Source organism: Alligator mississippiensis, chromosome 3, assembly GCF_030867095.1.
Source record: "Alligator mississippiensis isolate rAllMis1 chromosome 3, rAllMis1, whole genome shotgun sequence".
NCBI lineage: Eukaryota > Metazoa > Chordata > Crocodylia > Alligatoridae > Alligator > Alligator mississippiensis.
The window spans coordinates 92332509-92357018 of record NC_081826.1 but is presented as its reverse complement, the minus strand read 5'-3'; the positions used below and the strand labels follow the sequence as shown (position 1 = coordinate 92357018).

Below are 24510 nucleotides of genomic sequence, written 5' to 3'. Positions count from 1 at the left end.
ATGCTAACAAGCTTAGCCAGGGGTTGTAGGGAGAGCCACAAAGCATGCAACATGGAGTTCTTACTGTTTTCAACAGCAGGAGTTTGGAGGCAGGGGGGAGAGAATAAAAAAGTTGGTTGAGTAACTCCCAGCTGTTTCCCATGAAAATGGAACGGAAATGTTTTGTATCACTGTGATTATTAATGTTCTGTTATAGCATTTGCTTGAGCCAAACTGTACATTCAGGTATTAAGTTTCTGATGCTCAAAACAAGCATCTACATAGCTTTGCCATTAATAGGTTTATTTGCATATTTGAAGTTATGCACATATGTAAATAGCTGCAAGATTAGGGAGAAACTCAGAAACATGTTTTTCTTTCTTGCCAACTCACGGTTCTATTTTAAGCAGAAATTGACAATTATGACCATTTTACCAGGTTGTAGAGTGTTTTTTGGAAGTGCACAGAAACTAAGATAAAACCATTTAACTAATTTTAATTTGCTACGGACATTGACATTTGAAAGCCAGTCTCCAGAAGGAAAAGGAGGGGTAGTGAAAGAAGGTACATCTTTGTGTTAAAGGTGGAGTTGCTAGGGTTTCTTAGTATTCTGAAAGATTTTAGGTCTGATTCTCCTTTCACGTTCCTATAACTAAGAAGTACAATGGAGTTATTCATGTTCTACACCTGTGTGTAATGGATTAGAGTTGGCTGAATATGTTCTGACAGAACTGTTTCATTTAGTAACCGCTGATTCAATGGATTCAAGTGCCTGTTCTGTTCATAATTGCAATAGAAACCGCGCAGGCTGGCCAACCAGCCCAGTTCAGATTTTGAAGAACAAAACTTTTCATAGTCTCGTAGGCTTCTTTTATGACTGGCATCAAGATCAGCACTTTCAAAAGTGGCCAAGTGACATAGTGGCTGTAGTGTACTATAGTTTTTGTACTTTTGTTTTGTTCTTTGAGGGTTTTTTTCATGCAAAATTTTGAGCCTTTGTGCACCTGATCTTCTGGGATGTCAAACAATTGAAGATCTCACTGGCTGCCACTGCTGTGGATACTCAACAACTTTGAAACTCAGGCCCAGACAGAGCTCTCAGATTTGTCATTCAAGATGCTAGCCACTTGATGTTTCCTGTCAACATTTTCCATGTCTAGCATGGTTCAATTATGGGGCTAAATAAGTGTTCATAAAGCCCTCAGAGTTCAGATAGAAGATGGTAAATTCACTGTTCTTAAATACCACTTCAATGGCGGTATACACTATGGGTGCGTCCCCATGAGTGCATGTGCGGTCTCCCAGTGCTGCAGACACTTGGGAGATCCCAGTGTCAAAAAAACCTGCACTGAAAAGAAGTGGGGTGGTGCACATGGCAGCAGTATGGGCCACACAAAACTAGAGCCTGGCTGGCTATGGTCTGTGCACCTGGATCACCGCTGCTGCAGTCCTGAGAGGCCCCCAGGAGCCCAGGCAAGGCAGCCTCCCCTACCCTACCAAGGGCACCTTGCTGTGCACCAGAGCAAGCACGCAGGGGCATTCCCCAGGGACACGTAGCAGTGCCACTGCTAATTGTCCCCAGGGAAACGCATATTCCTGCTTGTGGAGGCGCACCCCGTGATGGTGAGCCCAGTTCATTTGTGGCGGTTCTCATGCACAGTTTTTAATAGTTTGAGGTACTGATGTTTCAAAAGTTACCAGGTTTAAAAAGTTTCTGTATATCTAGAGTAGCTGCAAAATTTTAACATAGGCAAATTTAAGTAGCTTTCAAATGTAAGATGAGTCTTAAATATTTCAGTTCACTTCTCCCTTAGTTCTGTTCCCATTATTATTATTGATGCTTATTGATTCTAAGTAATCAGGGAGCCACCCCTGATTATTCTGCATTAAATATGAAGCAGCCTGTATTACCAGTTCAGGGAAACTGGTCATTGTAAACTGTCAAAACTCAAAATCCCCCTCCACTTGCAAGTCCCGGAGAAGAAAAATTTCCATAATTGGGAGCTTGAGTTAAAACTGGGTCCTTCTTTTTGGGACCTTCTGTCTTGAAATCTGCTGTCTAGCTGCTTGTGCAGCACGTCATCCCCATGGCAGCACTGTAGTTGGTCAGATCTAGTGCATGGATCACTATTCATCTAGGTCCTCCTTTCACTGAATTAGGTAAAATATACCTAAAATAAGAACAAGTTTATTTGGTTCTGCACCTATTAAAAAAAATCTATATCAGAGTTTCCCAGAACCTACATTGTACCAAGTCAAATGGGATAGTTTATTTTCGTGTACTCAAAGAAGCTGCACTTGTACCAGACTCAACAGGTAGGAGTAGGAGAATGAAGCCAAAACCCAGCAGGTTCCCAAAGTGGTTTTCTGTACTTCCTTGTATTGGGTTCTAGGATTATTTGGATGGTCAGTAAGGGAAGTAAAAGTTACTCTGTCTCTTGTGGGCTTAGGCCCAAATTTGGCAGGATTCTGGATCTGCATTTCTGTGATGTGGTTGAGCTGGGGGGGAGAACACCAGGGGGTTCAAAGTATTATGGACAGGGCTGGATCAACACTTTAGGCGAACAAACTTGTGGGCCCCTACTTAATACAGTATATTTATATTACTTTTTTACTCAATAATTATATGTAAAATAAGCCCAACTAGGCCCATTCTTCACTTCAGGCCTTAGGGCATGTGCCTTGTTTGCCAACAGGTCAATCCGGCCCTGATCATGGAATACTTGAGGAATAGTTTAGGGAACACTTGGCCTCTGGTTAGATCAGCGGTTCTTGACCTTTTTAGACTGGAGGCAAGCTTGAGGCACCCCTCATTAGACTCAGAAGATGCCGGCTCTTCCTTTTTGCGGGATTTTTCAACTGCAGAAAAATACCAGGAAAATATGTTCCCTCTTTACATTCTCACTGACATCCCTCTACACGTTTAGCTTCTCTCATTCCTTGGCCTCTCAGACCAGCAGAGACTCCCCATGCCCAACAAAGGGCGACTGTGCCCCACAGCTTGCAAAGGACATTTCCCCCCAGCTCGCCTGAAAGACATCAGACCAGTTTTGCTGGTGCAGAGAGCTTGGATGGCACCAGGTCGAGAAGGTTTTTAACACCTCTTTGAAATCTCCACCAGGTCTGCTGGCCCAGCGTGACACCCCAGGGCACCCTTGGAAAGGATCTCTAGGCAGAAGCCATTAGACTACGGAGAAGCGGGGCAGAAAGGCTGGAGGAGGCAGATCCAGATGTTGGCTCCCTAGAGGGGGGTTATTTTCTTGGCGTTTTGGCCCACGGGAAGTTGTCCTCTCTGTGCCGGACGAGCCGGGCGGTTGGCCTGGCAGCGGGGAGAGGACACAGGTGGAGATCCGGGCACTTGAGTGCCGCTGCCTCCCGACCCGGGCGGGTGTGCGCAGAGCGGGCGTGTCCGCCCCCCCCCGGCGCCGGGTCCCTCGCGCTCCGCATCCGGCTCCCCCCTCCTCCCCCTCCCTCTCCCGAGGAGCCTCCGCAGCCCTGATTTGCTGGGAGCTGGCGGAGGACTAGTCCTGGGCAGAGCTCCGCGGGGCTGCTGCTGACGCGGGGACCCGCTGCCGCCGCCGCCGCCGCGCCGCGCCGCCGAGGTACCTCCGGGGGGGGGAGGCTCCCACATCCATCGCTAGCGAGCAGGAGCCATTTTTAAGTGGGGGCGCGTGTGTGTGTAGCATCCCCGTGCCCCCTCCCCACCTCGCCTCAGGATCCAGCAGCGCGTATGGGGGTGCCTGCCCGCGTGCACTGCACTCCCTGTGCTTGTGTGTGTGAGGGGTGGGGTTCAGTGCACGCACTGGTGCGGGGGTGCAGCGGGGCAGGACCAGGGTCTTGGTGTGCGTGTTTTGGCCCCCCCCCGCTCCCCGGCCCGGCCCGGCCCGGCCCGGCCGCGGGTTCTGCAATGCGGTGGGTGTGGTCACGTAGTCACTCCTGGCTCGGAACCGCTGCAGTGGCAGCGCTCTATCCTCTTCTGCTCCTTCCATTCGCAGGCGCCCAGGTCCCCTCAGGGGCTGCTGCTTTCCCCACCCCACTTCTCCTTCAGCTGCAGCGCGGGGTTTTGGCCAGGGCAAGGAGAAGTCCTTGTGGGGAAGATGGAGAGGAGCAGATGGCATGAATCAGGCGGGCAGGGTGGGGAAGGGCACTGAGGAGGAGAAGAGAGGGTCGGTCGCTTCCAGGCAGAGGGGCTCTGTGGGGAACTCTAGTGGGCTGGGGTCTGGCTCACTCTTAAGATGCTGCCTGTGAGCGGGCAGGGCACACACCTTCGTGCTGCTCTGAAGCCAGGGAGAGTTGGGTTTGGTTCTACCTTGGTTGCGGGCCTTGTCAGAGCCTTGCCTGTTCTGTCAGCTGCTAACAGTGGGCCTGGGCCTTTGCGGGGATTTTCCCAAGGTCTCCAAAAGAAAATGAGGGTGTGGCTCTGTCATAAAACCTCTTGCTAGCCCCCTTGACCTGGGTCTTGTGTTCCAGCTGAGACCAGCATCTCTGGTGGGCAGCAGGCATAGCTGTGACGAGGGCTTTTACGTTTTCACTTGAAACTTTTCTTTCAACAGATTTGTACGAAACTGGAAAATTTGCCTTTCCCTAATCGTTAAAGACAGGAAAGCACCTTGTAGTTGCACTAGTTTTCAAGCGCTGCTTTTTTTTTTTTTTTTTTTATTCTGGCAGCATCATAAACTTCTGGGTTGTTCTGTTTTTTCAATAAAGTACTCATTGCTCGGAATAGGATTTTTTTTTCAATAGATGCATAAATGTTCCTTATACTTGAGAAGAAGATTGCACACACTTGGGTATTGCATCCCTTTCAAGCAGTAAGGAGAAAAGCTGCTGCCTTCACTTGTAGTCTTGAGTGAAAAGAATTGAAGAATTACAGGTCAGAAGTCAGTGCAATCAGTGAGCTTGTACAAGTAGCTACATCTCATACATTGTCAGGCTTTTATAGTTTTGTATCCTAGAAATAAAATACTTTTCTCGTGCTTAAATTATTGTTCTTAGGCTTTTATTTGATTGTGATATGAAGTTGCATAGTTGGTTTATAATCAGTAGACCAATAAGTAAAACATGTTTAAAAAAAAAAAGTGCCTAGTAAATCTGGAGCAAATGGAAGTAATTAATTATAAGCTTGCCTTCTACAAATATGGAGGATAACCTTTACATGGAATGTAACAAGTCAGGCTCATCGTTGTGTTGCATCTTCCCTTGTCATTTAATTGGTTAAATTCAGAATATGGCAGACATGCTGCATTGGTCTTTTTTTTTTTTTTTAATACTGTCACACCAGTTTGCTTGGATGGGATTTGCAACTCTGGTGTGAGGCTGAAATCCGCACTTCAGTAATGATGTACTTGATGGAGGGAGGGAGAACACTGCATTGGAGTGAGGAGCAACTGCAAGTTTATTCTGTGTGAGCAGAAAGGCTCCTTGAGCTTCTGTTCTGCTACGCTTCTGTTCACTGCAGTGATGAATAATTAACTGCAGAAAGCACCAGCCTAAATGCACTGTGAAAATGTTAAAATATATAATATTTTACTTTAATCAGACTAATGTAGTCAACTATGACTCCTCCCCTCAAGTCATTTCTTATGGTGGTACCACCTCATTAAAGTACTGTTTCATGATGCAGCTGATGGTATTTTTTTTGTTTTGGTGTGTTTTAAAAGGTTAGCCAGTATTACTGGAACCTTGGATAAATTAGGAGCTCGTTTCATGAGTGTTTGCCTCTGTTTGCTGCTGTGCTGTAGAGGTTTTGCCTTTGTCATGGCAAGAAGGGGTGTGTGCCCAGAAGCAACGAGAACTGTAGCAGTGAAGTCATTGCGCTGCCTTATGTTGTGACATCACTCTGGCTCAAGGAAATGAGGGTGGGGCACCACAAATCAAACTGTCTGGACTAGCTTTGTTGGTATAACTTTGTGCCTGCTAAATGAACGAGACTGAGGTTAGCCTCATCTTGGTGACTACGGAGAACCGTGCTTCTGAAAGAGGGGCAAGCAGAGGTGAAATTAATGCTTGTTTATACTTTCAGATGAAACAAGGTGATGTGCAGGTTATCTGTAGCAGAAAATGGTTAAATAATTACCTTCAGTGAACAAAACTTCTTATTACAGGTATTTGAGGGCTTCATTGTTTATGAACAATATACACATTTACAGTTAGTTTGGTACATAACAAATATATTTTTGTTGGGTATATTTGATCTTTTTTGTGCATTGGAAATGTATTCCTTTCAGAAGGTTATTACTTCTTAAAATTAATGTAAGGTATCCTCTTTGTATTACAAATATGATATTGAATTAACAAATAGAAAAGTTCTTGAAAATGGATGATGATTAAACCTGGCTCATGCAAATCTCTTGTTCCAGAAAATGTGTGATGGCTGGGAAGAAGAAATTAAAGCATTTTATAGTTGAAATAAATATTCTTTTATAATACATAAGATTTAATAGTCTTATCTGTTAGTCATGGCATACTTAGTTAATAAGCAAGTGCTATTACAGCTATGATATCTTTTCCAATTAGACAGCATACAGAAAGCTTTTGTCAATTTGCAGGACAAGGTTTGTTTTAAAGGAAGATGATATTTTCATGGGCTATTTTCTTTTAGGATCTTGCTTGCTGTGCTTTAAATTGGCAAAATATCGTGTGATAACAAGTGTTTGAACTCTCATTAATGGCATCAATTGGAGGTAATATGTGAGTGCAACTGTGAAAATATTAATACCACCCAGCTGTGCTGAGAATTAAGTTAGAGGGATATGCTAGTTTCCTGCTATGGTATGGATTGTTTACATCAGGTGGACAAGTTGTCAAATACACACAAATAGTGTAAGTTAAGGGAGAATAATTGAGTAAGAAAGTGACATGAAATTAGCTTTAGAAAAAGGCAGTAATTGCAGTAAGCAGGTTTGAGTTACTGGTAAACTTTTGAAATGAGCTGCTACAAACAAACTTGAAGATTTTCTAGTCCTTTTAAACTCCTGTCTTTATGTAGTTTAGTAATGAGGGCAGTGCTGACAGATTAATTTCTAAATGAGGGTATTTAATATGCACTTATGGTCACTTGTTTAAAAACAAATGACCTGATTATAGTTCTGACCCTTGTGCTTGTAACTAAGAGGAATCATGTGTAGGTTACCCCCAGCAACTGTGCACAGAAAGTAAAATTGAAAGATCCATATTTGGTTAGTACTACTATGGAAGTGTATATTTCCTTTATCCGTGTTTCCATTTCTTTTCTTCCTAGTAATGGAGCTAGCACATCTCTGATCTAGGGAGGATATTTGCACGTAACAGCAAAGTGACTATTTTTCCAAATCTGCCATTTTGGAAAGAATATCTCAGGTAGCAAACTCAAAATAATGGGTAACTTGTCAGTGAGAAGCCCAGCACGATTATTGCTCCTGCCATTACTAATGTCTGTCACTATAGGCAGTAGAGCAGAGGAACCTCAGGAGGAATGTAAAGAACTAAGGAAAACCAGAAATGGGGTCAGTATTTGGGACAAGCAAATTACTTTGAAGATCATATCATGGCTATGTGAATGCAAATTGCATTTTCCTCTATGAATAACTGGATAATGTGACTCAAATAATTGGCTGTTTTTATCTTTTAACCTAAATTAAAATGAAATGTTCACATTTTAGCTGGTAGTGGTTTACTGTGCTTCTTACTGTACTGGCAGAGTGATTATACAGAATAGTTTTGGGGGAAAAAAAAAGGAATTTTAACCTTCTGAATACTTGTGAGGTTCATTGTCTGAGGCACTATATAAATAAAAGTAAAACCTGATGAGAGTTGCCTGTCTATAAGGTGCTTATGCAAAAAAAAATTTTTTCCAAATAAAATCTTTCTCCTTCTCCTGTCACGCTCTTCTTCGCAGATTGTTCATCTTGAAAGCCCTCAGTACTTAACAATAATTTTTCAGTTTTTAATCCATACGAGAGAGAGCGAGAGCGGAATTGCCTACCAGATGTCTGATCCTACTGTGAAAAGGGTTTAGTTTTTATAGGGTTAAAAAAAGAATGCGGAAACGGGACTTAAAATGGGGTGGGGGAGGCAAGAACTAAGAGAAATCAAAAGCATATGTGAGCAGCGTACGAGTTTTCAGGGTAGAAAGGGGGAAAATGGGCATGTATAATCATAAACATACATAACATTTGTATGTGTTTGCATTATAAAATTACTGATAAACATAATAGAATCCAGGAGTGGTAACAGAGCCATGATTCATCAGAAGTAGAGCTATGCAGGTCTTGCACAGAATGGAAAAAGGCCAAATTTTCTGTTTTTAGCTTTTACCTCTGTTAAGCTACTTTTAGTGATGAGGTTATAATATTCTGTCTGTCTCTGTCTCATACAAAAATATACTGTATTTACTGGAATCTAAGACAGGGTTTCCCCCACCACCATTCAACATAAGGGAAAAAAGTCTTGGATCTGAGTACAAGCTGGGGGGAAGGAGCAGGAGCTGCAGCCCTGACTCCATCTTTGGCTGATGCCAAGAGTTGCAGCCACTAGATCCCTTCCTTCCCTCCCCATCTCCTCAGTTCCCTGCCAGCACCCCTTACTGCCACATACCCTCCAGTTGCAGTCCTGGCTCCAGCCCATGATACAGGGAATAGAGCACATACTGGCTCCAGCTCTCCCATTGGCCAGCTCCAGCTTTAACCCAGGGTTGGAGCTGCAGCCACCAGTGTGTGGCAGGGTTGGGGCCAGGACTAGCATGTGCTCTATGCCCTGGGTGGGAGTGGGGTGAGAGCTGGAGCTGCAATGGGAAGGTAAGCAGCAGCAGGTGAAAGCAGGTTCAGAGGGCACATGGCAGTGGGGCAGACACCAGCAACAGGGGGCAAGTTGTAGAGGGCAGGCACCAGGGGTTTCAGGCATAAGGGGAGACAGGTGGAAGGTGTCAAAGTGGTGGGGGGTAGGTGGCAGAGGCCAAGGTGCAGGGTGGTGCATGCAGCAGGGGACAGGTGTCAGGGGGTATGGGTACTAAGGAGGGGGCACAGGCAGGGCAAGTGGTAGGAGGGACAAGTTGCAGGAGACAAGGGACAGTGATCAGGCCACTTGATTCTGTCCACCCCCTGGCCCCTCACCACTTATTCCTTACTGCTGCTAGCTCCTGCTGGGGGTGGGGTTGTCTTAATTTCAAAGTTGTCTTGTAATTGGGTACATGTGGTATATGTATTGTGAAAGGTTTTGGTGTTAGGACAGTGTTCCAGTTACTAAAAGTGGAAGTTGATGCTGGTACCCAGGGTAAAAAGTGGGGCAGTCTTATCTTACCAACCTCCTGGGGAAAGGGGATAATACTGTTAAAGTGGGAAAAGCCACATCTCCATGGTCTTTGGAGATGGGCCACAGGGAAAACTGTTTTGTTGAAGGATGATTAAGTTGGTATGGAAATGGAAAGATAAGGACGCTTTTTTATTTTCTCTCTTCCCCTCCTCTCCCCCACTCCTTTTCTGTTCAGAATTACAGGAGTGACAAATACCCTGTTCTCTCCTGAATTGTCCCTGTCTAGGTCCAAACTCCTCCCCTCAAACCTATCTTATTGCACTTGCTCACCCTTGGCCCTCCCTGTTGCATCACAAGTTCATCCACAACTTCATTCATCATTTGACTTCCTTTATCTCTGTGTGAGCTATGCCAGTCCATTCTGTCTGAGAACCTTGTGAGCAAAAACCCTGTTGCCTAAGATACGGTTCTGTTTCCACCCTTCTCCCTCATTCTCAGCCTGAGTACCCTCCTTTTATCTTTCTTACTTAACCTCTCCACAGTTTCGAACTTCTCAGCGCTATACCTCACAGTCCTCAGTCTCTTTCCCCAGCACATGGAATACCACCAAGGTTAACTCTCTTGCTACCATCTGAGAAAGCCTTCCTACTTATCATGGGCTAGAATGACAGGTTCAGGGGCAGCAGGGAGAAAGCCCCACAGAAGCTTGTATTCCCTGCTATGTGCCGCCTCATTCTACTGCTTATCTGCTCTCTACTTGCCAAGAAATCCCTGGTGGAAGCCATGTATATTGTACCCTTAGTGGACTGGAGCAACTCCAGCTTCAGCAGTTCCCCAGTGGCTGCAGGTGGGTAGAGGACTCAGCTGTGTATCAGTCATGCTACACAGCTGTGACATAATTGGCAGGGATTCATCTTGTTAGTCCCTGGGCAAAGCTAGGTTGTTTGCCTCTTATAAAGCTAGACACAACTCTGTGTGACATCTCCCCATTTCCTAGAGCAGTGGTTCTCAAGGTTTTTAGACTTAAGGCACACCTTGGGGAATGCCAGCTCTTAGTTTTCACTTAGTTGACTACAGAAAAATAATACAGCAGTTGTTCTGTTGCAGAGAACTGAGAGAGATCACAGCAGGTCAGAATATTTTTAGCACTCTGGATTCCTATCTGAAATCTCTGGGTTTATCATACAAATCATGTTTGCACAGTTAACAATGCCTGGCACCCTGTGACACTCTTGAAAGGTTCTCAAGGCACCCCAGGGTCCTGCAGCACCCTGGTTGAGAAACATTCCTAGAGCATAGTGGATTGCAAACAAGACTTTGCTTAAATAGACAGCACCAGCAACCTCACTAGGAAGCTTCAGGAAATATGTGAATGCTGCCTAAAGGCTCACTTGTGCAAGGTAGTATCTCAATCTGCAAATAGCCCTGCAGAAATTGGCAATCCTGTGTATGGGGCTTGGCTTCTGTAGAGTCTCCAGAATCTGACCCTATTCTGTTATCTGTGTTGTAAACATCCTTGAGGAATCTGCAGGTGATAAATTCATTGGTTTAAATGTTGTAATCATTAGGATTTTTTTTATTTTATTTTTTTGTGCTGGGAGGGTGGTATTACTGCTGTCACTATCTCCTAAAAATCTAACAGTTCACTTGGTAGGTAATGTACATTGTATAGTGCGTGCTATGCTATAATGTTTACCTTTTCTTCCTTTCTGCAGATATATATATATGCGTTTAATGAAAAGGATCATTAATGTAGAACAAATGGTTAGTTTTTGGCCCTCATCCAAAATGGAGGAAAACTCTTTGCACATCTCAGGCATTGTTAAAATGATTAATTCCTGTACTCTGTTGGCTGAAACTCTCTGGTCTATTTGTAAAAGAGATGTATGTTAACTTCACCATTTGCTTGGAAAATATTTATGTGAACAAAGGAAAACTAAGAGTTCTCTTTCTTATAATGGAGTGTTTCATGTTGTAGTATAAATAAAAATAGGTTTAATAAAAGGCATAATTAGAAGAAGTATAAAAATGTGTCCTGTCAGAATAGTGACAGTGTTATTAGTATTAATTTGTCTCTCTGTGCGACTAGCAACTCCATGTGCTTAGGCGTTGCATGCAGAGTAAGAGGTAATCTCTGTAAAGAACCTATGATCTGTATAGACGAGAGAGAGAGGCTGGGAAGAGAAACAGAGTAGAACTGATGTGTCCAAAGTTGATAGGAAAGCTGGGACTAGAACCCATGTATCCTGACTCCCATACCACTGCTGTGTGCATAAGACTAAGCTACCTCTCAGCCAGTATTATTTTGTATGAGGGGCTAGATTGCCTGTCATATTACAGTACTTCTGCATAAAGCTAATGTAACCCCTTCATGTCAATGGATAAATGCTGCTGTAAAATTTGGAAGAAGGCAGTGGCCCATCAGACCTGAGATGTAGTGATGTTATTTGTTTTATGTTGTAACTTGTATCATTTTATGGATCACTCTAGAACCCTGCACATTATGACTAATTGTAAATGAATAAAAGAAAACATTATAATGTATTTTTAATTATTGGAGCTTTATTCTTCTACAGCTGTGATTGATAGCTTTTCATTCCTTTTCTACTTTTCCCCCCCCTCCCCCTCCCCCCCACTCTTTTCCTCCTAAAAATAGAAGCACACCATAGTGGGCTTACAGGAGAGACCAAAGAATGTTTCCTGAGCAACAAATTTAGTTGAACAGTAGTTGATGCAGTATTATGAGAAGATTTAGAAGAAAGCAAGGGGTTAGAAATAGGAACATTATAATACAACTGGACAAAAGAAAAACTAGGTTGGATAGTCTATTTGCAATTAGTGGGCCTTTCTGGACTGTTCACCAGTTTCTTCCTCTCCCCCCCCCCCCCCCCCCCCCCCCCCCCCCGGGAACTAGTGAATGACCCCATCACTTGAATGATTTAAAAGTTGTCTAGACAGTGCTCGACATTATAATGTGAGGAAACCATCTTGTGAGGCAGGCAGGAGGTGTGGACGCGATGACCTAATTTCCCTCTCTGATTTCTATGATTTATTAAAGAGTTTTGCAGACCTTCTGCAAGAGGGCTTCTAAATGGAATTTGAGACATGGCAATTATAAAGATTTTTTTTTTTTTAACATTGTGCCAACACTGTTGTTTTTGATCACTTAGTTGTACAGTGGTGTGATTAATGTGGATAAGTCTCTCCACTGCAGCAGACTGCTATATCAGACAGGGATTTCCAGTTCAATTTAGAACTCATATTTATATTGGTTCAGATACTGTGTTCAGTTGCATCCTGGCTGTTGTAAGGCATTAAAACATAACAAAACAAAACAACCTTCTTGTCTATTGCAAGACAGTCTGGTTGCTTTCATTAATTAGGAACTATGTATGATGTTTAATGCTTGCAGATTCCTTTGCTCGGGTGGCATTTCAGCAAAAAAAATAAAAAATAAAAAAAGACATCACAAAACATCCCCATTGGAAAGACCTTGTTGATTAAAGAAGGAAAAAGAGAGCCCCCATCCACTTGGATGTTTTCTTTGCATGTATTAAGCATGTCTACTTCTCTATGTGCATACTTTAAATGTATCATAGATTTGAATACTCATGTTGTGAAAAGAGGCTGAGCTCTTCAAAGTCACATAAAAAACAGCTATTAATTTCTTTTGTCTGTTTTTGAGGGGGAGGGGTTGCATTTTTGGGGTGTCTTTTGGTTTTGGGTTGGGCTCTGCCCTCTCCTCCCCCCCCCATCTTCACTGATGTTAACTTCTGCAGATCTAAACTAAGCTACCTACAGTTCCACAAATTTTTGCAAACCTAGATGGAATTTCTCTTACTCCATTGGCAGGATATAGTAGGACTTCACTTAACTTTTTCTTGTCAGGGTCCCTTTTCATTTGAGTACCTGTACCTTGCCTTTTTCAGCCTGCCACCAAGTTCTTAACAGGATCTGGCTATCATGTTTGGACTAAGAAAGCCAAACAACAGGTCCATTGACTATAGTGAAGACCCCATCTTTACCTATTTGTAGTGATGCAGAAGGTAGGGCAGAGTGGCACCTTAGAGACTAACTCATTCAGAAAGGCATAAGCTTTTTGTAGGCAACAGACTACTTCATCAATGCTGTTTTAGTAACGCAGTGCTTGCGTTAGTAGGATCAATCGCTCCCTCATCTCAGAATCTTTCCAGTTTTATTCTGTATGAGCAGGAAGCAAAGAACCAGCAGAAAAGTTTTCCATTGAGAATCAATATTTTTATGATACTTTCTATTATTTCTGTGCTGCATTTAATTCTCTGTCAGAGCTCAAAAGAGTTTATCCTCAAAAGTCTTATGTATGCATTGGTCTGGGTGAGAAGAGTGGCTAAGTCTGGAGGTATTGGGAGAATTTTATATGTGTGTTTTAAACCCAAGGAGTTTCTGCCACTGCCTTAACTTAGTAAAAGTTAAGATGCTCATAACTGCATTCCAACATGGTTCACTACAGCGAGTCAAGTGTAATGGAGGCTTAACTGAGAGGTACCTGCTGGGATAGTTTTGTAAGTACTTGTGGGGAAAAGGGTTAGCTGACCCCTGGACTGCTGCAGTGAGAGGATTACTGGTTCTTGATAGGGATGTGAAAGGTTAAACATTTAAGCGATAAATATATTTATATTGGTAATGCATTACCAGTTAATGTTTAGCATGTGCTGCAGTCCAGTGGGGAAGAGAAACTGTGGGGTGCCTCGTGAACAGGAAGGCGGCAGGGCAGGCAGGAAGGATCGAGGAGGAGGAGGGAAGGGAAGGAGAGGGGCAAGGGGGTACTAGTACTCATAGCTAGTCTGTTTCTTTCCTCCCAGTGTCTTGGCAACTACAGCGGGCTGGGAAAGTCTCTTGCTTGCTGTAGCCACCCACCGCTTCACATGGGCCGTGTTGTCTGGGGCTTGTTCTGCTGTCGAAGGCCTCGAGCAGCTTCCAGCAGCAGCTGTGTCCAAGTGGGTCTGTGCACAGCCCCTAGCTTCCTGTGCTGCTCTGGGCAGGTGGTGCCCCCCAGCCAGGACTAGGTATATGTGTTATTGGTTAATCGTTTAACCAATATAATTAGAGGAGGTTAAACAGATAATTTTAAAAATAATATTTACATCCCTAGTTCCTGAGCCTAGCTAGTTTGAAGTGAGCTCTGATATCTGCACAGTGATGACTCCAGTGTAGATGTACCCGGGGGCCTCCTGTACACATGCAAGTAAATGCATGGTGGGCTCTAAGCCGCAACTCACGCAATCACGTCTCCTGCTGTGCCACGTGTGCGCGGCACAAGGCTCAATTGTGGTATCATGTATTAGAGCCCATTATGCCTTCTTGCTGGTACAGGGGGAGCACTAGCGGGAGCTGCATGTATGTGTTTTACACATGCTTATATATGTTAAAAAAACAAAGGGCAGGGGCAAATGGCAGAACCAAGAGGAACAGTACAGCTGCTACTTTGAGACACAAAGGAGTTGAGGAAAGTATACCACTCATGTCTACACAGTGGGTATTTAAGAACAACATAGGAGGTATGTGGCTACTGCATATAAGAACAGACAACAAAAAATCTGCTTTGGTAGAGAGGTACTTGTTAAGTAGCCTACACAGACATTTGCATAAAACATTAACTAGGTAGTCCATTTAAAAAGATTTCCATATATTCCATATACATTGCTTAAATACTAATTTTGCATTCCCAGACTCTTGATATGGGAACATCTACATCTCTGAGGTATCTCAAAAACATGTTTTGCTTTTGCTTTTTGATTTTATATTATACCTGGAATGCTTTTTAAATGGACTACCCATTTAAATGTTATGCAAATATGTGTGTAGGCTACTTAACAAGTACCTCTCTTCCAAAGCAGTTTTTTTTTTTGTCTCCTTATATTCAGTTGCTCCATACCTCTTATTTTGTTCTTAAATACCTGCTGTATAGACATGAGTGGTATACTTTCCTCAACTTTTAAATAAATTCCTCAACTCCTTTGTGTTCTAAATAACTTCAGTGTATCATCAAAGAAGCAGCTGTACCATTCCTTAGTTTTGCTGTTTGTCCTGGCCCATTTTTTTCTCCACCAAGACAAGATTTTCATAATCTTTTTAGTGTTTATTATGTCTTAAAGCTAAAGCTGTTATGAGAATGAAGATGCTCGATACACCACTGACTTAGTGACATTACTTAAAAAGAATGCCATCAAGGTTGCTTGGCCCCCAATTTGATGGCCTGTCTAACAAGTTTGCAAAAATCTGTGCAAATGTTTGTTTTCCCAGTAGAATTGAAAGATGTTTCAATGCTGGGGGGGAGGGGGTTGAGCATGAATGCCAGCATGCGTTGGATGTTATAGCAGTATCCAAGTGTGTGCGCGCCATAGGGGTATAAATTTCAGTAAGAAAACATCTGTCACTTTTTAGCTTCCAAGAAGTTATAAACTATTAAAGTAGATATATTTAGATTATTAAAAATGCCTGGCTGCATTCCTTTTAAGCAAATATTGGGCTAAGTTTCACTGTTTTTATCAGCTTAAAATTGAGGATTTGTTTCCTTACTAATGTCCTCTATGCCTATAAAGTTGTTGTAACAAGAAGAAAACATTGCAGGATGGAACTTGGCAAATGGATCAAGGTCTCTGCCAAGGAGATGCATTGTCTACAAATTTCCCAAACAAAACCAGGTCAGCTGAGTGCACATCTCCCTTTGCCTGATTTTGAATGCTTTTTACATGGGACTGTAAAGTCAGGAGGGCTTGTTATCATGTCCCACTGTGTGTGTGTGTGTGTGTGTGTAACCAACGATCGATACCAAAGAATTATAATGTAATACAGTGTTAAAACTTGTATCAAAATATATAGCAAATGCAGGAGGTCTGACAATATAGCACAGAATCAATGTTTTTGATATTCATTTGGGAGGATCTGCACCCTGTGAGTGAATTGCATACATAATTGAGCCATCCCAAAATCGCACACCATGCCACAAAACCATTTGAGTCTTGTTCAGGCTACTTCTAATATGCCAGGCTCCATGGGGAGATGAAGCAATTGAGGAAAATACAGGCAAGGCACTTATTCATGCATGAGCAAAATACAGGGGAGGCATTGGTGTGTATGTGGATTGTGGTACAGATTTACAGTTTATCTTGTGGAAAACTCCAGTCTGGAGTGTCTGTATTGTTAAGGCACAGCTTGTTCAAGCCTTTTTTCCTATCCCACTGTTGGTTAAAGGTGTTTGAGTACATGGCAGACAAGGTTCCTTGGGTGAATTTGATATCTTTTATTAGACCAACCCAAATGGTTGGAGAATAGTTATTAAGCAAGCTTTCGGGTTCAAAAACCCTTCGTCAGGCTAAGGACGCTGCAGCAGTTGCTACGTGCTCTTCCTGGATGGAGTACATGATGTTTTCAGGGGTCAGCCCAAGGACTGTGTGTACAAGGTGGGATAACAATGTCAGCTACGTACAGGTCAGTCGCATCTTACGCAGGGGTTATGTTCTGAAGTCAGTGTGTAAGGTGAAAATCTTGTATAGTCAAATCGTGTATTACTGTGCCAGTGATTTGACTAGTGGTGACTGTCTCTGCGTCCAAAACCTCCCGCCGCCGCTGCGGCGGAGCCATGTTTAGAGCTGTGCGGCTGGTGGCAGCGGCATAGCACGGGGTGGTGGTGGGGATGGCTGTGTGCCACCCGGCCACCACCACATTGCCGCTGCCGCCTGATGGCTGGCCGCACAGCTCCATGGCGGTGGCAGGAGGTTTTGGAGGCAGAGGCAGTCACCTCTGGCAGTGTGGTGGTGGCTTGGCCTCCAGGTAAGCGGCAGACTCAAGCCCCGCCCCCCCGGGTGTATAGTTGAATTTGCGTAAGTTAAATGCGCGTATGATGCGACTGACCTGTAGTTTAAACTTACAGAGGCCCTATCACTGTTTTCTGAAACCAAGTTTCATTTCATCAGTACTGTTCCCCTTGTAACCTCCTATGCAGACCTGGCAAATCACAAAGATCAGAAATTCTGTAGTTGGCTAACAGTCAAATTCATCTTGCCATTTAATCCTGCCAGGAACAGGACCATGATTGGGTCTTTTGTGGGAAAGAGCTGGGGTTGGTGGAAGAGGCCAGGGAGTGTACTGCAATATGGGTCCAGCAATATGGAGTCATATGGCCAGGGACCGGACGGATGAGAGGTATCATAGAGACTCCACGTGGATTCTGTTTGCTACCTCAGGTCCCTCTGGGTACCATGTAATAAGGCAAATGCCCTTTCTTTAAATTTAGTAGTTGCTGTAGTCACTATACAAAAAGCATCAGGTAGAATGAGCTAAATTTATTTTTGGTAGACTACTACAATATTAACATTTTTCTCTGTTGTTGGAATAATTAGACTATATCAGTCACAAGACTAGCAGTTACCCTATAATTATGAATGACAAAGGTTTGGGTGAGAGATCCTTGTTCTCGCATTCTCAAACTTTTCCAGAACAGTTCTCATTTGAAGTCTAAACATTTTCATGGCCTCTACCCTACATTGATTTATAAAAGAGAAAATATTTTTAAAGGGGGAGAAAAGAGGATAGTTTTTAACTGGTTGGGGTTTTTTTAGAATAGAAAAGCATTATTTCCCCGCTGTAAAATCTTCTTCCCCATCCCACCGCCTTGTCCAAGGTTAAGTCATTCCTGGACACACTTTTATCATTGTTTGTGTAGGGTTACCATATTTCCAGTTCTAAAAAAAAAAGGACACCTGTTGAGGGAACACCTCGCTTCCAACCCACAGCTCCCCATCCCTGCTGCTGCCCCTCACTCCCAATCTGTAGGCCCCCACCCCTCCCATGCCTTCATTCCCAAGCCACAGCCCCGCAGCCCTGCCGGTCAAAGATAACCTGTCAGCCCCTCGCTCCCAACCCACAGTCCCCTGCTCCCTTAGCCCTGCCAGAGGGGGCCTCAGCTGCCCCTGTCCCAACTGGGCTGGAGCATGGCAACCCAATTCATGTGGGTGGCAGCAAAGCAAGTCCAGTCCTGGCACAGGTGGGAGAAAAGAGGGGAGGCCTGTGGCATGCCCTGCCCTGGATTGGAGCTCCTGCACCATGCCAGGCAGCCTGGCCACAGCCCCCCCCCCCGGTCCCCCTCCCAGGCAGTGTCTCCCGGAGTTCCCCACTGCCCTAAGGGGTCCCCTCGCCCACCTTCCTCTGCCCAGCCCCAGCCTGGCCACCCCTTCCCCCCCCCCCCCCCCAGAACTGCAAAGCACCCATCACACACCCCCCAAGCCCTGGTCCTCCCACCTCCACTTCCCACAGATTTACCTGCATTCAGCTTTCAAGGCTTCATGCCATACACGTGTGTGCGTGTGCTGACATGTGGTGCTCCCTGCCTTCAGTCCCCCCCCCCCCCCCCCCCCCCCCGCCCCCCACTCTCACCGGTGAAGTTACGCAAAATCTTGGATATCGGTTCAGATTTTAAAAAACTGCCTGGACGGAGATCAGAGGACTCAAAAAGAAGACATGTTCAAGAAAACCTGGATATATGGTAACCCTAGGTTTATGTCTTGTTCCCTGTACCCAAAAAGAAAGCTTTTTCTTTTCTTTCTTTCTTTTTTATTAGCCTGAGATGCCTAAAGCACAACTTTTTTTTAGTAGTCTACTTAAAACAAAAACCTGGCTCACTACAGATGAAAATTTTTTTAATCATTAAGGTTAAGAGTGAGCATGTAACTTTTATAAAATATTCCATGGCATTCATAGTATGAGGCATTTTACAGGAACAAAAGGAGAAAATCGACAGTCTCAGCAGTGGACTAAATTGAAAGTTAATTCATTCTTCCCTGTGCCCTCTTCCCCTTGTTTAAAGAGCAGATAACTCAAAGAAAGGGTGCAGCCTTAATCTCCTCCTCAGCCATTCTGTATTTTCAGCCGTATGAAAGCTAGATCAAAGTATTCGGTTTATCTTTGACACGCTGGGCAAAATGTGAAGCCAAAGCATATGGTGACCTCTAAACATTTTAAGAGGAGGCGTTTTAATAGGGAGCAACTGACAGAATGTTGCAGTATCTTCCGTCAATGGGCTGCGCAAGCGCTTCGGGCTAAATAACATTATTGGGATGCTTGATGGACGTTTGCCAGTTCCAGTTATGAATGGCATCCGCATGATACTGGTAACGGCAACACTTTGGTAGTAGAGCAAATGCTGTTTATTTGTATTTTGAAAGTGATAATGCACTGAGTGTCCTGTTGGGCTGTCTGCATGGAATACATAAATGATATTGCCTAGGCTAATTTCCATCATGCAGGGGTGGCTAAACTCTTCAATGTGTATTTTCACAAAACAAACGAGGTTGTGGAGTGTTTTATCTATGAATTGCTGGAATAGTTTTTCTTCAGAAGTACGTGCTGTGTAAAGGCATGAAAGGGAAAGCTTGCCACTCCTCACCAGCAAGCTAAGCTGTAACAGGTTGGAGGTTGATTAGTTATGGGTGTATAAACAAAGCGCATTTCTCTCCATTTGTGAAACCACTCATGTTGTATTAAGTCAAAATGTTGAGGCAGACTGTTTAAATTGGCTCAATATCAAGCAAATATGCTCATCTCTCTGCTAAGAAGACAGGATCTTTACAAAACTGTGAAAAGCGGTCTTTCCAGGTGTTGGTGTGCAGGATCCTACTCTGAATTGGAAGTTTCTTGCTAGGACAAAATGAGATGTTTGGCTTCTCCTTGAAATTTCTGAAGAATATCCTTCTAGATCTCTGCTATTTCTAGACACAGTTTTGGGCTTTAAACTGAACGTTTTTGGAAGTGACTGTAGATGGACAGTTCTTTCCAGTCTATTTCACCATGTACCACATGGAAGAATTTACTCACTTTCATACACCTTTTTTTAGTTTTTTGTGCTTTGCTTATTAATAATTCACTTTTGGTGTGTGTGTTCTTTGTTGTTTTTTTTTAAGGAAGAAAAAAAACCACACTTCTTAGGAAAGGTTGACATCACTTGAGGGGGGAAAAAAATGAGAAAATTGGCACCAAATCTGAATTGGGCTGGGGTTCTAGTGCATCGTCGTGGACATTACAAAGAGGGCTTTTTAGGGAACACTATGAAACAAGTGATGTGTACTGGTGCCATCTCTGAGTGTGGCAGCTGGAAAGTTTAATTATAGACTGGGAAGCCCTTCAGAGATTAAGGAAAGTGTTAGCAGAAGGGGTAGATGTTAATGACAGCTGTTTGCCCTAGGCCCCCAAGTGGCAAAGTACACGTGGAATAAAATGAAGTCTAGTGTTCAATGTATGTTTGCTTTAAACATTTTAAAAGCCTAACTTGTTTATTGATGTATGCAGCTGATTCCTACAAAATCATTTTATTAGCTTAGGCACAATAAGGTATGTATGCAAGAGAAAAATACACGTGTTCCTTTTACAACTAGGTCATGGCTTACTCCCTCCATGAGAATAAAGCAGGGAACTACATGACAGCACCTGCATGTGTGCAGGGATAAATACAAGCTAGAAGGCAAGTATTTTGCCCTTCAGAATTTGGTTACTGAAACACTAATTATAATTGCAGTTGTGCTGGGAATTTGCATAAAGGTTAGAATTTGGACATTTCAAACTCTGCTGCCTTTGGCAGCATGTGGCTTGGAAAATCCCCTTGCTGCTAATAATAGCAGTCACTAGCACCATTTTGCAGCTAAGGCTGGGTCAGTATTCTTAGTGTCATTTTTCTTGGGGGCTGGGGTTAATGGTTAAAAAAATATTTGGCCTGTCTTGAAATTCATCTTATTTTTTTACTACTTAATTGTATTTTGTCCCAAAATGAGTTTTGCTGGGGGGTGGAATCCATAATAGTACAACTTTTGTTTTTAAAAAGGCAAGTTATTTATTTAATATACTTTAATCACCATGGCTGATTCTTTCAGGAGAAGAAAGGGAGAAGGTTACTTAATTTTGATGAGTGGTTATGATAGACTTGAGGCAGTTATTTATTTAGGATTTTTTTTTTTTACTAAATGCAGTAAAGATTGAGGGCAGTAAAAGCATTGTTATACTGTATTTTCTTATATAACACATGTCCCTGAATAAGACATGCACCTTGTTTTTGAAAGGTGGAAAGAAGAGGAAAAAATACTGTATTTACTTGAATACAAGATGATCCTGATTATAAGACAACCCCCACAATAATTAGATTCTATATATGGAAGATTTATAAATGTGTCATAATTTTCCAAGTATAGAATCTAATCATTGGAGGTTTGTGATGAATTGGCCCCCTTCCCACTTTTACAGCAGGGAAAATAAATGTGGGGGGTCAGGGAACCTCTTTGCTCTCTGCTTTTCCCCCAGCTTTTTCCCCTGGCAGCCTCTTCCCCTTTTCTTTACTGTGAGATTCTGCTGTCTCTGAGCACATGGAACTGAGGAGCAAATTTTGAAAACAATAGACTTGAAATTAAACATGTCTGTAGCAATTTGCTTATAGTACCCATACACTTGGTTTATCCAGAACTGATGCATGTTATCTTTTTTTATACTTCTGCACGTTTTAGCACAGGTACTCCATAAACACACTTTTGAACAGCACTTTGGCACTCATGTTTATTTGTTTGGTTTTTTGAATTTTGTGTCTCAAGCCAAATTAGTCAAATCGGTTCCAAATTCTATCCACTGAGTCATTCAAGTGTGTGTGGTGTTACCACTGGCCGGCATCTTACCCCCCAGACTCTTTAGCCTCATCTTGTATTGGAGTAAATTATAGTATTTCTTTGCAAATACCAACAAGTGTGGTAGTAGCTGCAGTAGGGGAGGAGCAAAAACCTGTGGTTGCTCTTTGCAGGATGTGATGTCTGCCTAGCTCAAAAAGCAGGGCTGGGCAGTTCAGCTTCAGCAGGATCAGACTCTGCTCCCCACACTTCCTCATTTAAGATGCACCACAATTTCCAGCAGCTTATTTTTGGAAAAAAAGGTTTATGTAAGTGAATATGGTGGTTTTTCTTGGTAAATAACATATATATTAAGGTTTCAGTTGTTGGATTCAATGAGCAACATAACAGACCTACTGCTTCTCCGTTTAGATCTGTTACAGTGACCTTGGTACCTTGGTGTGAAAACTTTTACTCCTTCAACTAATGTATAAATTGTATAGTAGAGATGCCACACATAACCATTGTTTTTTTAAATATATTTTAAAATTGCACATTTTTGTTTGATTAAAATATATATATTTTAACTGAAAAAGAACCAGTCCACCTCCAGGAGCTATAAACAATATGATGTATGAGAGTCTGGGTATTAATAATTATGTTGTTGCAACATGATGAATAATCTTCCTCTTATATCATTCAAAATAAATAATGGTATTAAATATACAGCTAGCACATAATCAGTCAAATTGACTTGTAGAAAAAGATTTTGTTATAGTTTTCATATTTCTGTATTGTACTTGTAGCTAGTGCAGTTAGTTTTTTGTAGCCATGTAGCTGACTCTTCCTGCATCTCTTATGCTAACAGATTTGCCCCCTCTGCCCAGAAACTACTCGTGTGAGTAAGGATTGTACGAACTTGGTGGATATCCAAAACTAAAGCAGTATTGCAGCAATGAATGATTGTTGGCAATGGGTCTAGACCAACTGCCTTCCACTGGACAGAAAAGGACAACGGTATTTACACCTCTCTTTCTTAAAGTGCTTATGTGCCTTAGTGAACTGTCTGGCAATGGAAAGAAAGCACTTTACTTGGTATTTAAAATGCTGGACAAGAATTCACCACAGGAATTTCCTGTCTTTCTGAAGTGTGAATGAACAAAAGCAAACAAATACAGTGCACTCTTGAGTAGGGTGAAAAGTTTTCCACTTCAAACTCTTTCTTAAAGAAAGAATTTCATGTTCTTATTCCAGCAGATAGATTAATCTAAGTCAAGTGATGCTTAGAAAAGTGAGCCCTGTTTTCTCCCTTCCTTCCCCTATTGGCAATGAAATCTATTTGTACTAGAATTTAAAATAGTAGGAATCTGTCTTAAAATAGGGAAGAGTCCCAAGTCCACAGGTTTTTATTTACTTTGTCTTTTGGTGTGTGTATATCTTGGTGTGTGTAGGATATACAAGTATATTAATGTGTGTATTTTGGTTTTGTTCTGTTTTATTGTGGTTTTGCTTGCTTGCTTGCTTGCTTAGGCAGTTTTTTTATTAATTCTCTTTTCCTTCTACTTAGAAAATTATGTTGATTTACAGTTGTAGTTCTGATGGTGATAAGATGTCTGGATTCAACTTATTCTCATTTTATCCATATTAATGAATTTGGATTATACAGGTATCCTGTCCATACCCTTAAAAATACTCAAGCTGCTGTTCCTTTTAAGAACTTGCAAACATCTGAATCCAGACTAGCATCTAGTTGTCAGCATGAGGTAACCTTTCTGTAAGCTTTCAGTAAAAGAATCTTTTGAATGCTGGGCACTGTCTAGCAAGTGGTGTGCCAGCTTACTGGCATAGTTTCATGAGAGTGTGCATCAGACAGTTACTTGGCATTTCACCCAAATGACACAGTTGCTGGGGATAACAAATATTACCCTTCCCTCTGCACTTTTCAGTGAAACTGTGAATCTTTTGGCCAATTGTTTCTGAAGGTCTCCTGTCCACTTAAGATATTTTATTACTGGAAGCAGGGACTAGGAGGAAAGGATTCTCCGTCTGTGTGGAAAAGGAGCCAAGCCTATAGCTGCTAATGTAGCCCCAGGGTATACAAGTTCCTAAGCCTCCTGTGTGCTTGTTTTGTAGCAGTGGAAAGATTGTAGAATCTAATTAGTGTTGCATACTCTGGCTTGATGTTTTTTGCCCCTCTTGCTTTGCCTTGTTCTGAACCCCTCTCCTGGAAAATGCATAGGACAGTCCTCTTGCTTGACTTCCTGAATTTTTCTAAGCTTCTCTCTTAGTGCATTGAGAGTGCACTAAGTCTACCATGCTTGGTCTTCAAAATTGTAATCACTGTAATGTGACCTTCTTTGTACACTGCATCTGACATTTTTTTGTAGCACACGATAAAAATAAGAACTCAAAATCATTGCGTATTGGTCTTGGAAAAGAGAGCAGGAAGAAAAAAAATACTTGATTGAGCGTTTTCTTTTCTATTTTCGGGGCTTAGTATGTTGATTTGTAACACAAACAGAATAACTTGCAGTCTATCTTTATTCACCATTCTAATCCTTGTTTCAGCAAGGGTTGAATATTACCATTCAGAAAAGGTTACATTTGCTAGCATATTCAAGGGTAGCTGATGACTGTTTATAAGTTTTCTCTAAAAGCCCATCTGATCCTGCAGTAGTTTGAACTC

At 42.6% G+C, this 24510-nt stretch overlaps 1 protein-coding gene across 21 annotated transcripts in view; it reads left to right on the top strand.

Moving 5' to 3' along the window:
• Window positions 1–3416: 3416 nt before the first annotated feature.
• Window positions 3417–24510, top strand: part of EPB41L3 (erythrocyte membrane protein band 4.1 like 3) — a 142365-nt gene continuing 121271 nt past the window's right edge. For 2 of the 21 annotated variants that reach the window (XM_059724208.1, XM_059724204.1), the window contains exon 1: window positions 3428–3581. The gene's annotated coding sequence lies outside the window, so the exon portion shown is untranslated. Of the gene's footprint in view, window positions 3582–24510 lie in introns of all 21 variants that reach the window. The other 19 variants (XM_059724211.1, XM_019490542.2, XM_059724209.1 and 16 more) reach the window with 15 other exon arrangements.